Consider the following 19,069-nt stretch of genomic DNA (forward strand, 5'->3'; position numbering starts at 1 on the left):
ATTGGTAGGAGTTCTACAAGTAAAGTACTGTATGGAATAGTGCTGTATGAGGTTCTATGAATTAACTATGAAGAATTCAGGACACGAGTGCCATGGGACACTAAAAGAGGAAGATGAATGAAATGGAAAGAGATATGGCTCAGCATGAAATACCAAAAAGTGAGAAGTCAGGGAAATTCTGTGGACAAGGTACAAGCATCATTTGAGGTAGCAGTCCAGTGGAAGAAAGATATAGGAGAACAAAAAGGAATACTGGAATATGAGAAGAGAGGAAGTGTGGTTTGAAAGTTTGAAAAAGAACCTTTTGGACAAGGTGAAAAGTAGCCTACAGCTTTTACCTTATTTTGTTTGGAGCAAGATATATGCTGAAGAAGAACTAATTAGGCTAAGGACTCGGATGGAAGAAGTCTTGAGGATGACTGCGAAATATGTGACGAGCTTGATAACAAATCCAAAAGTGTTTTTACATTGCATCACGCACACATATGCACGAACATAGTGCATATGAATGCACACTTCCACATTTAGGGAAGCAGTGATGGCTTGCGCAAAAGATGCCTGTGGCTTGAGAAAGGTGGGAGGTGGGCAGATTAGAAAGGGTAGTTAGTGGTGGGATGAAGAAGTAAGATTATTAGTGAAAGAGAAGAGAGAGGTATTTGGATGTTTTTTGCAGGGAAATAGTGCAAATGACTGGGAGATGTATAAAAGAAAGAGGTAAGAGGTCAAGAGATTGGCGCAAGAGGTGAAAAAGAGGGCAAATGAGAGTTGGGGTGAAAGAGTATCGTTAGATTTTAGGGAGAATCAAAAGATGTTTTGGAAGGAGGTAAATAAAGTGTGTAAGACAGGAGAACAAATGGGAACATCAGTGAAGGGGGCTGATGGGGAGGTAATAACAAGTAGTGGTGAATTGAGGAGATGGAGTAAATATTTTGAAGGTATGTCGAATGTTTTTGATGATAGAGTGGCAGATATAGGGTGCTTTGGTCAAGGTGGTGTGAAAAGTGAGAGGGTGAGGGAGAAAGGCTTGGTAAACAGAGAAGAGGTAGTGAAAGCTTTATGGAAGATGAAAGCCGGAAAGACGGCTGGTTTGGATGGTATTGCAGTGGAATTTATTATAAAAGGGGGTGAGTGTGTTGTTGACTGTAAAGTGAGGATATTCAGTGTATGTATGGTTCATGGTGAAGTGCGTGAGGATTGGCGGAATGCATGCATAGTGCCATTGTACAAAGGCAAAGGGGATAAAGGTGAGTGCTCAAATTACAGAGGTATAAGTTTATTGAGTATTCCTGGGAAATTTTATAGAAGGGTATTGATTGAGAGGGTGAAGGCATGTACAGAGCATCATATTGGGGAAGAGCAGTGTGGTTTCAGAAGTGGTAGAGGATGTGTGGATCAGGTGTTTGCTTTGAAGAATGTATGTGAGAAATACTTAGAAAAACATATAGAGTTATATGTAGCATTTATGGATGTGGAGAAGGCATATTATAGAGTTAATAGAGATGCTCTGTGGAAGGTATTGAGAGAATATTGTGTGGGAGGTAAGTTGCTAGAAGCAGTGAAAAGTTTTTATCGAGGATGTGAGGTATGTTTACGAGTAGGAAGAGAGGAAAGTTATTAGTTCCCAGTGAGTGTTGGTGTGCGGCAGAAGGTGCATGTTGTCTCCATGGTTGTTTAATTTGTTTATGGATGGGGTTGTTAGGGAGATGAATGCAAGAGTTTTGGAGAGAGGGGCAAGTATGTGGTCTGTTGTGGATGAGGGGGCTTGGGAAGTGAGTCAGTTGTTGTTCACTGATGATACAGCACTGGTGGCTGATTCTTGTGAGAAACTCCAGAAGCTGGTGACTGAGTGTATTGAAATGGTTTGGTCACATGGAGAGAATGAGTAGGGAAAGATTGACAAAGAGGATATGTGTGTCATAGATGGAGGGAATGAGAAGTGGAAAACCAAATTGGAGGTGGAAGGATGGAGTGAAAAAGATTTTGAGTGATCAGGGCCTGAACATACAGGAGGGTGAAAGACATGCAAGGAATAGGGTGAATTGAAACAATGTGGTATAATACTGAGGTCGACGTGCTGTCAATGGATTGAATTAGGGCATGTGAAGCGTCTGGGGTAAACCATGGAAAGTTCTGTGGGGCCTGGATGTGGAAAGGGAGCTGTGGTTTCGGGCATTATTACATGACAGCTAGAGACTGAATGTGAACAAATGGGGCCTTTGTTGTCTTTTCCTAGCGCTACCTCGCACACATGAGGGGGAAGGGGGATGTTATTCCATGTGTGGCGAGGTGGCGATGGGAATAAATAAAGGCAGACTATGAATTATGCACATGTGTATATATGTATATGTTTGTGTGTATATATATATATGTACATTGAGATGTATAGGTATGTATATTTGCGTGTGTGGACGTGTATGTATATAAATGTGTATGGGGGTGGGTTGGGCCATTTCTTTCGTTTGTTTCCTTGCACTACCTCGCGAACGTGGGAGACAGCGACAAAGCAAAATAGATAAATAAATATAAATTGCATACTATTTGCCATTTCCCGCGATAGCGAGGTAGCGTTAAGAACAGAGGACTGGGCCTTTGAGGGAATATCTTCACCTGGCCCCCATCTCTGTTCCTTTTTTTGGAAAATTAAAAAAAAAAAACGAGAGGGGAGGATTTCCAGACCCCCGCTCCCTTCCCTTTTAGTCACCTTCTACGACATGCAGGGAATACATTGGAAGTATTCTTTCTCCCCTATCCCCAGGGATATATATATATATATATATATATATATATATATATATATATATATATATATATATATATATATATATAAATATATTTGTATGTATGGATTTGTATGTAGCATTTATGGATCTGGAGAAGGCATATGATAGAGTTGATAGAGATGCTCTGTGGAAGGTATTAAGAATATATGGTGTGGGAGGCAAGTTGTTAGAAGCAGTGAAAAGTTTTTATCGAGGATGTAAGGCATGTGTACGTGTAGGAAGAGAGGAAAGTGATTGGTTCTCAGTGAATGTAGGTTTGCGGCAGGGGTGTGTGATGTCTCCATGGTTGTTTAATTTGTTTATGGATGGGGTTGTTAGGGAGGTGAATGCAAGAGTTTTGGAAAGAGGGGCAAGTATGAAGTCTGTTGGGGATGAGAGAGCTTGGGAAGTGAGTCAGTTGTTGTTCGCTGATGATACAGCGTTGGTGGCTGATTCTTGTGAGAAACTGCAGAAGCTGGTGACTGAGTTTGGTAAAGTGTGTGAAAGAAGAAAGTTAAGAGTAAATGTGAATAAGAGCAAGGTTATTAGGTACAGTAGGGTTGAGGATCAAGTCAATTGGGAGGTGAGTTTGAATGGAGAAAAACTGGAGGAAGTGAAGTGTTTTAGATATCTGGGAGTGGATCTGGCAGCGGATGGAACCATGGAAGCGGAAGTGGATCATAGGGTGGGGGAGGGGGCGAAAATTCTGGGAGCCTTGAAGAATGTGTGGAAGTCGAGAACATTATCTCGGAGAGCAAAAATGGGTATGTTTGAAGGAATAGTGGTTCCAACAATGTTGTATGGTTGCGAGGCGTGGACTATGGATAGAGTTGTGCGCAGGAGGATGGATGTGCTGGAAATGAGATGTTTGAGGACAATGTGTGGTGTGAGGTGGTTTGATCGAGTAAGTAACGTAAGGGTAAGAGAGATGTGTGGAAATAAAAAGAGCGTGGTTGAGAGAGCAGAGGAGGGTGTTTTGAAATGGTTTGGTCACATGGAGAGAATGAGTGAGGAAAGATTGACCAAGAGGATATATGTGTCGGAGGTGGAGGGAACGAGGAGAAGAGGGAGACCAAATTGGAGGTGGAAAGATGGAGTGAAAAAGATTTTGTGTGATCGGGGCCTGAACATGCAGGAGGGTGAAAGGAGGGCAAGGAATAGAGTGAATTGGAGCGATGTGGTATACCGGGGTTGACGTGCTGTCAGTGGATTGAATCAAGGCATGTGAAGCGTCTGGGGTAAACCATGGAAAGCTGTGTAGGTATGTATATTTGCGTGTGTGGACGTATGTATATACATGTGTATGGGGGTGGGTTGGGCCATTTCTTTCGTCTGTTTCCTTGCGCTACCTCGCAAACGCGGGAGACAGCGACAAAGCAAAAAAATAAAATATATATATATATTGGGAGGGTACTGATTGAGAGGGTGAAGGCATGTACAGAGCATCAGATTGGGGAAGAGCAGTGTGGTTTCAGAAGTGGTAGAGGATGTGTGGATCAGGTGTTTGCTTTGAAGAATGTATGTGAGAAATACTTAGAAAAGCAAATGGATTTGTATGCAGCATTTATGGATCTGGAGAAGGCATATGATAGAGTTGATAGAGATGCTCTGTGGAAGGTATTAAGAATATATGGTGTGGGAGGCAAGTTGTTAGAAGCAGTGAAAAGTTTTCATTGAGGATGTAAGGCATGTGTACGTGTAGGAAGAGGAAAGTGATTTGTTCTCCGTGAATGTAGGTTTGTGGCAGGGGTGTGTGATGTCTCCATGGTTGTTTAATTTGTTTATGGATGGGGTTGTTAGGGAGGTGAATGCAAGAGTTTTGGAAAGAGGGGCAAGTATGAAGTCTGTTGTGGATGAGAGAGCTTGGGAAGTGAGTCAGTTGTTGTTCGCTGATGATACAGCGCTGGTGGCTGATTCATGTGAGAAACTGCAGAAGCTGGTGACTGAGTTTGGTAAAGTGTGTGAAAGAAGAAAGTTAAGAGTAAATGTGAATAAGAGCAAGGTTATTAGGTACATTGGGGTTGAGGGTCAAGTCAACTGGGAGGAAGTTTGAATGGAGAAAAATTGGAGGAAGTAAAGTGTTTTAGATATCTGGGAGTGGATCTGGCAGCGGATGGAACCATGGAAGCGGAAGTGGATCATAGGGTGGGGGAGGGGGCGAAAATTCTGGGAGCCTTGAAGAATGTGTGGAAGTCGAGAACATTATCTCGGAAAGCAAAAATGGTTATGTTTGAAGGAATAGTGGTTCCAACAATGTTGTATGGTTGCGAGGCGTGGGCTATGGATAGAGTTGTGAGCAGAAGGGTGGATGTGCTGGAAATGAGATGTTTGAGGACAATGTGTGGTGTGAGGTGGTTTGGTGTAAACCATGGAAAGTTGTGTGGGGCCTGGATGTGGAAAGGGAGCTGTGGTTTCGGGCATTATTGCATGACAGCTAGAGACTGAGTGTGAACGAATGGGGCCTTTGTTGTCTTTTCCTAGCGCTACCTCGCACACATGAGGGGGGAGGGGGATGGTATTCCATGTGTGGCGAGGTGGCGATGGAAATGAATAACGGCAGACAGTGTGAATTGTGTGCATGGGTATATATGTATGTGTCTGTGTGTGTGTATATATATGTGTACATTGAGATGTATAGGTATGTATATTTGCGTGTGTGGACATGTGTGTATATACATGTGTATGGGGGTGGGTTGGGCCATTTCTTTCGTCTGTTTCCTTGCGCTACCTCGCAAACGCGGGAGACAGCGACAAAGCAAAATAGATATAATATATATATATATATATATATATATATATATATATATATATATATATATATATATATATATATATATATATATATATATATATTATATATATATATATATTATATATATATATATAATATATATATATATATATATATATATATATATATATATATATATATGTACAGAGCATCAGATTGGGGAAGAGCAGTGCGGTTTCAGAAGTGGTAGAGGATGTGTGGATCAGGTGTTTGCTTTGAAGAATGTATGTGAGAAATACTTAGAAAAGCAAATGGATTTGTATGTAGCATTTATGGATCTGGAGAAGGCATATGATAGAGTTGATAGAGATGCTCTGTGGAAGGTATTAAGAATATATGGTGTGGGAGGCAAGTTGTTAGAAGCAGTGAAAAGTTTTTATCGAGGATGTAAGGCATGTGTACGTGTAGGAAGAGAGGAAAGTGATTGGTTCTCAGTGAATGTAGGTTTGCGGCAGGGGTGTGTGATGTCTCCATGGTTGTTTAATTTGTTTATGGATGGGGTTGTAAAGGAGGTAAATGCAAGAGTCCTGGAAAGAGGGGCAAGTATGAAGTCTGTTGGGGATGAGAGAGCTTGGGAAGTGAGTCAATTGTTGTTCGCTGATGATACAGCGCTGGTGGCTGATTCATGTGAGAAACTGCAGAAGCTGGTGACTGAGTTTGGTAAAGTGTGTGGAAGAAGAAAGTTGAGAGTAAATGTGAATAAGAGCAAGGTTATTAGGTACAGTAGGGGTGAGGGTCAAGTCAATTGGGAGGTGAGTTTGAATGGAGAAAAACTGGAGGAAGTGAAGTGTTTTAGATATCTGGGAGTGGATCTGTCAGCGGATGGAACCATGGTAGCGGAAGTGGATCATAGGGTGGGGGAGGGGGCGAAAATTTTGGGAGCCTTGAAATATGTGTGGAAGTCGAGAACATTATCTCGGAAAGCAAAAATGGGTATGTTTGAGGGAATAGTGGTTCCAACAATGCTGTATGGTTGCGAGGCGTGGGCTATGGATAGAGATGTGCGCAGGAGGATGGATGTGCTGGAAATGAGATGTTTGAGGACAATGTGTGGTGTGAGGTGGTTTGATCGAGTAAGTAACGTAAGGGTAAGAGAGATGTGTGGAAATAAAAAGAGCGTGGTTGAGAGAGCAGAAGAGGGTGTTTTGAAATGGTTTGGGCACATGGAGAGAATGAGTGAGGAGAGATTGACCAAGAGGATATATGTGTCGGAGGTGGAGGGAACGAGGAGAAGAGGGAGACCAAATTGGAGGTGGAAAGATGGAGTGAAAAAGATTTTGTGTGATCGGGGCCTGAACATGCAGGAGGGTGAAAGGAGGGCAAGAAATAGAGTGAATTGGAGTCATGTGGTATACAGGGGTTGACGTGCTGTCAGTGGATTGAAGCAAGGCATGTGAAGCGTCTGGGGTAAACCATGGAAAGCTGTGTAGGTATGTATATTTGCGTGTGTGGACGTGTGTATGTACATGTGTATGGGGGGGGGGTTGGGCCATTTCTTTCGTCTGTTTCCTTGCGCTACCTCGCAAACGCGGGAGACAGCGACAAAGTATAAAAAAAAAAAAAAAAAAAAAATATATATATATATATATATATATATATATATATATATATATATATATATATATATATATATATATATATATATATTCCCCTGGGGATAGGGGAGAAAGAATACTTCCCACGTATTCCCTGCGTGTCATAGAAGGCGACTAAAAGGGGAGGGAGCGGGGGGCTGGAAATCTTCCCCTCTCGTTTTTTTTTTTAATTTTCCAAAACAAAGAACAGAGAAGGGGGCCAGGTGAGGATATTCCCTCCAAGGCCCAGTCCTCTGTTCTTAACGCTACCTCGCTAACGCGGGAAATGGCGAATAGTTTGAAAGAAAAAGAAAAAAAAAAAATATATATATATATATATATATATATATATATATACATATATACATATATACATATATATATATATATATATATATATATATATATATATATATATATATATATATATATATATATACAGGCATATACATATATATACATGTACATAATTCATACTGTCTGCCTTTATTCATTTCCATCACCACCCCACCACACATGAAATAACAACCCCCTACCCCCTCATGTGCGCGAGGTAGCGCTAGGAAAAAACAACAAAGGCCACTTTCGTTCACACCCAGTCTCTAGCTGTCTTGTAATAATGCACCGAAACCACAACTCCCTTTCCATATATATATATATATATATATAACCTACCCCACATTAATTCATCATATACTCAGACCTTATTACATTCAACAAAGACCTAATTGACAAGGCAAATATACTCAACAAACACAAAACAACCTTCTTCTCAGCCTAATCGTGAATTTCACTGCACCGGATGTACACCCCACATGAGACTGTTCTCCCCAGACTTGTGCAAGTCGCACTCCTAACCACACCAAAGGCATCGCCAATCTCTTCAACATTATAAATCACCTGCTGAAGTATCACGAGTCTTCACGCCCAATGTACAACAATGCCGAAGACAACACCTCCTCAGTTGCCTTGCATTTGCCCCAAAGAGACGGAAAGGGTTCGTAAGGAAGGAGTAATTACTTTTATATATGGATAGTTTTCAGACAGTGGTTAGGGGTCAGAATTGGAAATCTGAAGTTCTCTGAGCACACCCCAATAATTAGTGTCATTGTGATAGACATTAATCCTCTCAAAATTTTAGGAGGATTGGATAATACATAGTACTGCGCACCACAACCCACTATTTATTCTTTTGACTCCATTTTGTATTATGATTATACAGGGCTGACTGTGGAGTCTCTATCCTCCCCTTCATACACACCATTCTACCCGCTCCAGAAGATTTTATATTACTGACATAATGCAAAAATATAATGTGTCAGCCAATACAGTTGCAAATAAAAATGAGATTTTGTTGTTATTGTTTTGCATACAACGTAACCTATGGACAGGAAAACAATTTCAGATGAAACAAATGACAGTGGATTTTATCATTTTTGTTTTGCTTCCGTATTGCTAAAGGATGAACTTTACAAATTGATACAATTACAGATGAGATTGATAATCATCGATATATATGTCACCCATGCAACTTCTGCTTTATATTAATTACTGTCTAACCTAATGACATATAGAACTCGAAGATGGAATACAGTGAAAGAAGACTAGTATGAATATGATAAAGCTGGCAGCATGCTTCAGAAAGGTATGTGAAAAGAATTTTGGGATGAACAATATACCCAGTTATTGCCAGAATACCAGCTCAAAAGATTGACGATAAGTAATGGGACTTGCATTTTTAGGTATATGGTTAAAGATGTATGACAAATTATAAGGAACACATTAACCTGTATTAGACTATGCATCTCAAGGTAGATCATTTCAATTAAAGAAGTTAGAAGAGAGCAAGATAGATTGGACATGACATGACGGAACAAAGCCACTGGGAGAGGTTAAACACCAATAATTCTTCTCAGGGAAGTTTATACAGCATGTTGACAGTGTATTGATCTTTTTGATAATGGAAAGGAGCAACTAGACCTAGGTTTTAATAATGAAATTTTAAAGAAAAGACGCAATATTAGCTGTGGAGAAGTGAAATGACATTAAGTGACAAAACTAACTGCAAACATTACACATTTTCTTCAGTTGCAGTACAGAAATGACATTACCCAAGAATATAGAACATCCTATGTATACAGTGCAAAGAGATTATTGTGATAACTGGCCAGAATTTCAATAACTTATCTACAACTAATATCTTTACTGTTGGGAAAGTATGATGGCCTTCACAACCTTGGAGAAGGCATTTTTCTTTTTCCTTATCTTTCATGGACAGAAATGAATTCTAGTCTGTTACTTATAAAGGTGATCCCTTACTGCAGTCATATATGACAGGTAAGTTTTTATCGAGGATGTAAGGCATGTGTACGTGTAGGAAGAGAGGAAAGTGATTGGTTCTCTGTGAATGTTGGTTTGCAGCAGGGGTGTGTGATACCTCCATGGTTGTTTAATTTGTTTATGGATGGGGTTGTTAGGGAGGTGAATGCAAGGGTTTTGGAAAGAGGGGCAAGTATGCAGTCTGTTGTGGATGAGAGAGCTTAGGAAGCGAGTAAGTTGTTATTCACTGATGATACAGCGCTGGTGGCTGATTCGTGTGAGAAACTGCAGAAGCTGGTGACTGAGTTTGGTAAAGTGTGTGAAAGAAGAAAGGTGAGAGTAAATGTAAATAAGAGCAAGGTTATTAGGTACAGTAGGGTTGAGGGACAAATCAACTGGGAGGTAAGTTTGAATGGAGAAAAACTGGAGGAAGTTAAGTGTTTTAGATATCTGGGAATGGATTTGGCAGCGGATGGAACCATGGAAGTGGAAGTGAATCATAGGGTGGGGGAGGGGGTGAAAGTTCTTGGAGTTTTGAAGAATGTGTGGAAGTCGAGAACATTATCTCAGAAAGCAAAAATGGGTATGTTTGAAGGAATAGTGGTGCCAACAATGTTATATGGTTGCGAAGCATGGGCAATAGATAGAGTTGTGCGGAGGAGGGTGGATGTGCTGGAAATGAGATGTGCTGGAAATGTTTGAGGACAATATGTGGTGTGAGGTGGTTTGATCGAGTAAGTAATAATAGGGTAAGAGAGATGTGTGGTAATAAAAAGAGTGTGGTTGAAAGAGCAGAAGAGGGTGTTTTGAAGTGGTTTGGTCACATGGAGAGAATGAGTGAGGAAAGATTGAGCAAGAGGATATATGTGTCAGAGGTGGAGGGAACGAGGAGAAGTGGGAGACCAAATTGGAGATGGAAAGATGGAGTGAAAAAGATTTTGAGTGATTGGGGCCTGAACATGCAGGGGGATGAAAGGCGTGCAAGGAATAGAGTGAATTGGAACGATGTGGTATACTGGGGTCGACGTGCTGTCAATGGATTGAACTAGGGCGTGTGAAGTGTCTGGGGTAAACCATGGAAAGTTGTGTGGGGCCTGGATATGGAAAGGGAGCTGTGGTTTCGGTGCATTATACATGACAGCTAGAGACTGAGTGTGAACGAATGTGGCCTTTGTTGTCTTTTTGTAGCACTACCTCGCACACATGCGGGGGAGGGTTTTTTTTTATTTCACGTGTGGCGGGGTGGCGATGGGAATAAATAAAGGCAGACAATATGAATTACGTATATGTATATATATGTATGTGTGTGTATATATATGTATACGTTGAGATGTATAGGTATGTATATTTGCGTGTGTGGACATGTATGTTTATACATGTGTATGTGGGTGGGTTTGGCCATTCTTTCATCTGTTTCCATGCGCTACCTTGCTAACGCGAGAGACAGCAACAAAGCAAAATAAATGAATAGATAAATATTTATATATAAAAGGAAATAATGCAAGGAAATGTATATAAGAAAGAGGCAGGAGGTCAAGAGAAAGGTACAAGAGGTGAAAAAGAGGGCAAATGAGAGTTGGGGTGAGACTCAGAGTATCATTAAATTTTAGGGAGAATAAAAAAAATGTTTTGGAAGGAGGTAAATAAAGTGCGTAAGACAAGGGAACAAGTGGGAACTTCAGTGAAGGGGGCTAATGGGGAGGTGATAACAAGTAGTGGTGATGTGAGAAGGAGATGGAGTGAGTATTTTGAAGGTTTGTTGAATGTGTTTGATGATAGAGTGGCATATATAGGGTGCTTTGGTCAAGGTGGTGTGCAAAGTGAGAGGGTTAGGGAAAATGATTTGGTAAATAGAGAAGAGGTAGTAAAAGCTTTGCGGAAGATGAAAGCCGGCAAGGCAGCAGGTTTGGATGGCATTGCAGTGGAATTTATTAAAAAAGGGGGTGGGGTGACTGTATTGTTGACTGGTTGGTAAGGTTATTTGATGTATGTATGATTCATGGTGAGGTGCCTGAGGACTGGCGGAATGCTTGCATAGTGCCATTGTACAAAGGCAAAGGGGACAAAGGTGAGTGCTCAAATTACAGAGGTATAAGTTTGTTGAGTATTCCTGGGAAATTATATGGGAGGGTATTGATTGAGAGGGTGAAGGCACGTACAGAGCATCAGATTGGGGAAGAGCAGTGTGGTTTCAGAAGTGGTAGAGGATGTGTGGGTCAGGTGTTTGCTTTGAAGAATGTATGTGGGAAATACTTAGAAAAGCAAATGGCTTTGTATTTAGCATTTATGGATTTGGAGAAAGCATATGATAGAGTTGATAGAGATTCCCTGTGGAAGGTATTAAGAATATATAGTGTGGGAGACAAGTTGTTAGAAGCAGTGAAAAGTTTACATCGAGGATGTAAGGCATGTGTACGTGTAGGAAGAGGAAAGTGATTTGTTCTCCGTGAATGTAGGTTTGCGGCAGAGGTGTATGATGTCTCCATGGTTGTTTAATTTGTTTATGGTTGGGGTTGTCAGGGAGGTGAATGCAAGAGTTTTGGAAAGAGGGGCAAGTATGAAGTCTGTTGTGGATGAGAGAGCTTGGGAAGTGAGTCAGTTGTTGTTCGCTGATGACACAGCGCTGGTGGCTGATTCATGTGAGAAACTGCAGAAGCTGGTGACTGAGTTTGGTAAAGTGTGTGAAAGAAGAAAGTTGAGAGTAAATGTGAGTAAGAGCAAGGTTATTAGGTACAGTAGGGTTGAGGGTCAAGTCAATTGGGAGGTAAGTTTGAATGGAGAAAAACTGGAGGAAAGGAAGTGTTTTAGATATCTGGGAGTGGATTTAGCAGCGAATGGAACCATGGAAGCGGAAGTGAATCATAGGGTGGGGGAGTGGGCGAAAATTCTGGGAGCGTTGAAGAGTGTGTGGAAGTTGAGAACATTATCTCGGAAAGCAAAAAAAGGGTATGTTAGAAGGAATAGTGGTTCCAACAATGTTGTATGGTTGTGAGGCGTGGGCTATGGATAGAGTTGTGCGGAGGAGGGTGGATGTGCTGGAAATGAGATGTTTGAGGACAATATGTGGTGTGAGGTGGTTTGATCGAGTAAGTAATAATAGGGTAAGAGAGATGTGTGGTAATAAAAAGAGTCTGGTTGAGAGAGCAGAAGAGGGTGTTTTGAATTGGTTTGGTCACATGGAGAGAATGAGTGAGGAAAGATTGACCAAGAGGATATATGTGTCAGAGGTGGAGGGAATGAGGAGAAGTGGGAGACCAAATTGGAGGTGGAAAGATGGAGTGAAAAAGATTTTGTGTGATCGGGGCCTGAACATGCAGGAGGGTGAAAGGCATGCAAGGAATAGAGTGAATTGGAATGATGTGGTATACCGGGGCCGACGTGCTGTCAATGGATCGAACCAGGGCATGTGAAGCGTCTGGGGTAAACCATGGAAAGTTGTGTGGGGCCTGGATGTGGAAAGTGAGCTGTGGTTTCGGTGCATTATTACATGACAGCTAGAGACTGAATGTGAACGAATGGGGCCTTTGTTGTCTTCTTAGCACTACCTCACACACATGAGGGGGGAGGGGGTTGTTATTCCATGTGTGGCGAGGTGGCGATGGTAATGAATAAAGGCAGCAAATATGAATTATGTACATGAGTATATATGTATATGTCTGTGTGTGTATATATATGTATACGTTGAGATGTATAGGTATGTATATTTGCGTGTGTGGACGTGTATGTATATATATGTGGATGGGTTGGGCCATTCTTTCGTCTGTTTCCTTGTGCTACCTCGCTAATGCGGGAGACAGCGACAAATCAAAATAAATAAATAAATTAAATATATATATATATATATATATATATATATATATATATATATATATATATATATATATATATATATATATATATATAGTCTTTCATACTGTTCGTCATTTCCCGCGTCAGCGAGTTAGCGTCAAGAACAAAGGACTGAGCCTTTGAGGGAATATCCTCACCTGGCCCTCTTCTGTGTTCCTTCTTTTGGAAAATTAAAAAAAAGAGAGGGGAGGATTTCCAGCCACCCGCTCCCTCCCCTTTCAGTCGCCTTCTACGACACGCAGGGAATACGTGGGAAGTATTCTTTCTCCCCTATCCCCAGGGATTATATATATATATATATATATATATATATATATATATATATATATATATATATACATAGGTTTGGAAGCAATGGCATTTAAAACATATACAGTTACAGAGAAAGCTCTTATCCTGATCATTGTTTATAACTAAGGTGCTTCTATTAAGACCCCTTTCCTCAGATATACACAGACAATAAAGAGAACACGTATGCCACACGTGACTACAGATGTGCCATTAACTTGAGAGGTGCATGAAGACCATAAATTAATGCTTCCCTCTGGTACCAGTTCACTGTGGCCAGGGTCTTCTGATGATGTATCCAATGGTGTATTAAAGGGTAAGCGTTACTGGACTCTCCCTTTGAGTTGTTATACTGTGAGTGAGGGAACTCACCCTCGGTGGTTCTGTTATAGGCAGTAGACAGGAGCACAGCCTTGTCGGAGGGCCTTCTCAACCCCAAGAGAAGACCAGAGTTTCTGTCCATCCTGACGCTGTAGGAACGACAGTTATACAGTTATGTATATGGTAATGATGCTGGATGACAGAGACATTGGCCGGTGTTTTGTGTGGGTATCTCAAAGGTAAGGTGTTTTTTAGCATGTTTTACTCCTTAGCTTCAGCGGCACTAAATCAACCTGGGTAGGTGGCTACCATGGTTTATCCTTTTCCAGGTGGAAGACACCAAAACCTACTATGCAGGTGGATGACACCACAGTCTACGATGAACCTGGATGACACCACAGCCTGTTATGCAGCTGGATGACACCACAACATGCTATACAGCTGGGTGATGCCACAACCTACTATGCAGCTGGATGACACAACTTACTGTACAGCTGGATGACACCTCAACCAACTATGCAGGTGGCTGATACCAAACCTTACTATGCAGCTGGATGACTCCAAACCTATGCAGTTGGATGACATCACAACCTACTATGCAGTTGGATGACAGCACAACTTGCTATGCAGCTGGATGACACTTCATCCTACTAGGCAGCTGGATGACACCATTACTTACTATGGAGCTAGATGACACCACCTATTGTCAGATGGATGACACAACCTACTATTCAGCTGGATGACACCACATCTTACTATACTGCTGGATGACACTACATACTATGCAGCTGGATGACACTACAACCTGCTATGCAGATGGATGACACCACAAACTAGTATGCAGATGGGTGACATCTCAACATGCTTTGCAGCTGGAACATGCCACAATCTACTATGCAGCTGGATGACACCACAACGTACTATGCGGCTGGATGACAGCACAGTTACTATGCAGCTGGATAACCACAACCTACTATGTAACTGGATGACACCACAGCCTATTATGCAGCTGGGTGACACCACAACCTACTTTGAAGCTGGATAACACATCTTACTATGAAGTTGGATGACACCACAACCTACTATATAGCTGGACGACACCACAACCAACTATGCAGCTGGATGATCCCACAACAACCTACTTTACAGTGCGATGACAACACAACGTACTATGCAGCTGGGTGAGACCACAGCCTACTCTGCAGCTGGATGACCACATCAGCAACCTATTTTACAGCTGGATGATACCGCAACCTTCTATGTAGCTTGATGACACCACAGCCTACTATGCAGGTGGATGACACCACAAACTTGCTGGGTGGCTGGATAGTATGATCCATTCCTCGGCAGCTGCGAGGAAGAGTTTTCCAATGGCAGACAACATCTGGTAAGATTCTTCCTTGGTGTCATGATGTTATGATTATTTCATGAGTTAACGGATGGTACAATATCGCCAGTAGCTGTTGGATGGTACAATATCGCCAGTAGCTGCTGGATGGTACAATATCGCCAGTAGCTGCTGGATGGTACAATATCGCCAGTAGCTGCTGGATGGTACAATATCGCCAGTAGCTGCTGGATGGTACAATATCGCCAGTAGCTGCTGGATGGTACAATATCGCCAGTAGCTGCTGGATGTTACAATATCGCCAGTAGCTGCTGGATGGTACAATATCGCCAGTAGCTGCTGGATGGTACAATATCGCCAGTAGCTGCTGGATGGTACAATATCGCCAGTAGCTGTTGGATGGTACAATATCGCCAGTAGCTGCTGGATGATACAATATCGCCAGTAGCTGCTGGATGGTACAATATCGCCAGTAGCTGCTGGATGGTACAATATCGCCAGTAGCTGCTGGATGGTACAATATCGCCAGTAGCTGCTGGATGATACAATATCGCCAGTAGCTGCTGGATGGTACAATATCGCCAGTAGCTGCTGGATGGTACAATATCGCCAGTAGCTGCTGGATGGTACAATATCGCCAGTAGCTGCTGGATGGTACAATATCGCCAGTAGCTGCTGGATGGTACAATATCCCCAGTAGCTGCTGCATACTGCAAATTTCCCTTCATGGTATTTCTGTTTCCAGATGGCATCTGTCCCTTTCCAAAAAGGAAGAGGATGATATGTCGAAGTAATGTTGCTTAGAGGACAGCGGATGGTGCCAAAGTTAACGAACTCGTGAGACAAGTCTCCTCGTGTGTTCTTATGGCTACTGAAGAACATGTGATGCTCATAGATTTATTGTACAGATTCAGTACATGATCAAGACGAAAAAAATATATCATGGAATGGTAAGATATCCAGTGAATGTATCACATGCTGATAGATTGAGTCATGATATTTTAGGTAGATTTGACTCAGAGGCACACACACACACACACACACACACACACACACACATATATATATATATATATATATATATATATATATATATATATATATATATATATATATATGTGATACATTATCAGCATCATCAAATCTCTCGTCTCAGTAAGGCACATTGAAGTTGAATGGTTGAGGTTTGGTTCCTTATAGCACTGACGTTTGGTGCTGTTGATGACAACTGAGACAAGTTGGGTTGTTGGTGGTCACTGCTGGAGGGCTGACAGATAGGGGTATAAGTCGACGTCCAAGGCTAGCAGGTGTAACCGCTACCACCGGTATTACTGGAGATCCAGCCCGTGTACTCTGCAAATATGGGAAATATCCTGAATTAGAGGAAAAAGTACATCTCATGGAGGGGAACAGATGGTTTTACCCGAAGCTCGGTAGTTCAATAGGAGGGAACCTGACGCTTGGAACATGACGAGGAGAGAATAGTGACTATACCTCTGGCATCACAGTCCACAGGGAACACTGGTTTTGCTCTCATTAACTGCTGTCTATACACATGTGAGACACACACGCACTACATGAACTCTAGCCTAAACGGGGAAGCTACGGTGGGAAATGTGTATGCTACTTGCAGGGTAACAGGAATTACATAGAAGACATTAGTGGCTGGGGTCTGTGAACTGTTCATCACACAGGAGGTACTGGTGGCTTTGGTCAGTGAACTGGTCATCACACAGGAGGTACTGGTGGCTTTGGTCAGTGAACTGGTCATCACATATGGGGTACTGATGGCTGGGGTTAATCAACTGGGTGAGCCTTGAGGGAGACGTGATACGCTGGGGTAGATGGCTGGAGATATAGCGAAGACTGGTAGAGGGCGACGATGGATTTCTTTGGGAAGGAAGTTAAAGACCCACTGATGGAAGGAGAGCCCAGGCGGCGTGACCCGGTGGCAGAGGATGCAAGGATGGGATGATGGATTAGAGATGGCTTCGTGGCCCTGGAGGGGTGAGTGGTAAAACACAGTGGAGGTGGAGACTGACAAGCCATGAGGATGGCAAGTGAAGACACAGATGAGTGTGATATCGTCCCGAATAGTGATAGTGTCAGGGGAGTACTGTCATGTGTAGACAAGTGGCACTGCACACCGGGTATGGCAAGAGACCAGTGTGATTGCGCAGGTCCTGGTTGTCCTCATTGCAGTGTGTCATATGTCTCCAGTCGAAATGTTCTACATATGGTCTCAAGTGAGAGGTGTATGATATGAAACTCACCGGTGACCCTGGCATACACTCCTGGGAAGCCAGGTCTGGCACAGCCGATGCCAAAGGACACGATGCCGATCTGCACGTAGTTGTTAGTATCCGCATAGACCATGGGTCCGCCTGAGTCTCCCTGTAATAGATCAAGAAAGGTCTTCATTAGCTCCTCCAATGTTGAGGGCCCGTGACTTACCTTGGCTTCTCCTCACAGTGCTCATTCCTCTTCCTTAGAGTAGCCACACTACCATTCCACCGTCGAGGGACTTTGTATTTCTCTTATTGCAAAGATTTTCTCCTTCCTGACGTTTCCAAATTCATCCCATACAAATGATAAATACTCTGTCCTCTATAGTGTACCATCATATCAAATTTGCCTCATCTGCAATTGTGTCTAAATAGCTGCTGATTTCCTTAATTGATATGTTTGAGTTATTTCAATATTTGCCACCACAATATTTGCCACCAGACAGTTTGTGTGCTTGACTATTTCCCCGTCTGCCGTCGAGGACCTCACGTCCTGACCAGCACATATCCAGGGGTCACATGTGGCGTCGCAGGGCTTCATCAAACACTGACATCCTCACTCGCTTCACTAACACAGACATTTTACTCTGGTAACTATGGCCACAAATTCATGACTCCGCTGTTCATTTCATGAAGTGCTCAGTATACTGCTGAAGGAGATACACGGAGAACACTCACCTGGCAGGAGTCCTTTCCTCCCTCGGACAATCCAGCACACACCATGTTGCTGGTAAGGGATGAGTACGAGGAGGAACAGACAGCGTTGCTCAAAACGGGCACATCTACCTCCTGCAGCTGGGGACTTAGAGAACCACCTGAGGAACAATGGTTATGCTCGTTACCTTTCGTCCACATAAAACGATGCTATATTGAAAGATGAATATTGTATTTTCGTGAAGCCCCACAAAATGATAGATACAAATCTGTCAATATTGCTGATAGCTTGTCTTGAGGGCATATCTCGTGAAGAATTGAGTCTGGGGAAATGTGTTTGTGCAAATGTATGTTCATGTGTTTTTGTTCGTGTGTGTGTGTTACCCCTTCTGTGAGTGTAGTGCCTATCTGTATTTATTTCACTGTGCAGTTCGTGGTGCCCCTATCTCTTCAAATCCTTCCACTGTCAAATCCTCCAGCATCCCAGGCAAACACAATCAATGTATCCTCGGCTGATGCCTAATATGGAGGGGAGTTTTCTGTAAACCTCAAAGGGATTTATTAAAAATGAACCTTCTTTACCGTGTACTCAAAACTGTTCTCTCACTTGGGTACTTCCCACTGTGTACGCAGTCACTCATTTGTCTTGTGATTATCTTTTTCAGCCTTAAAGGACAACGCTCATGAAGAGATAGGATGCTCTGAAGTCCAGCGCAGTTTTCCAATCTCCTTTTTTAAAGAAAGGTACGATAAATATTCCATTCCCTTGTTACTGTACCCTCCAACAGCAATATCTTTTTTTTTAATAATATTTCAAGTGATCTGTCGAGTGCATCTACGTTCATCTTCCATACACATAGAGAAACTTCAGCTGGATTATG

The 19,069-nt window shown here is 42.2% G+C and overlaps 1 long non-coding RNA gene across 1 annotated transcript; it reads right to left on the bottom strand.

Annotated features, from left to right (window-relative positions):
- Positions 1-16,132: 16,132 nt before the first annotated feature.
- Positions 16,133-18,351, bottom strand: LOC139750778 (uncharacterized). The gene is made up of 3 exons (XR_011713224.1): positions 18,213-18,351; positions 17,523-17,643; positions 16,133-16,602 (listed from the first exon to the last, which is right to left on the bottom strand). It is a non-coding gene; the product is annotated as an uncharacterized lncRNA (long non-coding RNA).
- Positions 18,352-19,069: the final 718 nt, after the last annotated feature.

The sequence above is a fragment of the Panulirus ornatus genome, chromosome 10 (genome assembly GCF_036320965.1).
Source record: "Panulirus ornatus isolate Po-2019 chromosome 10, ASM3632096v1, whole genome shotgun sequence".
NCBI lineage: Eukaryota > Metazoa > Arthropoda > Malacostraca > Decapoda > Palinuridae > Panulirus > Panulirus ornatus.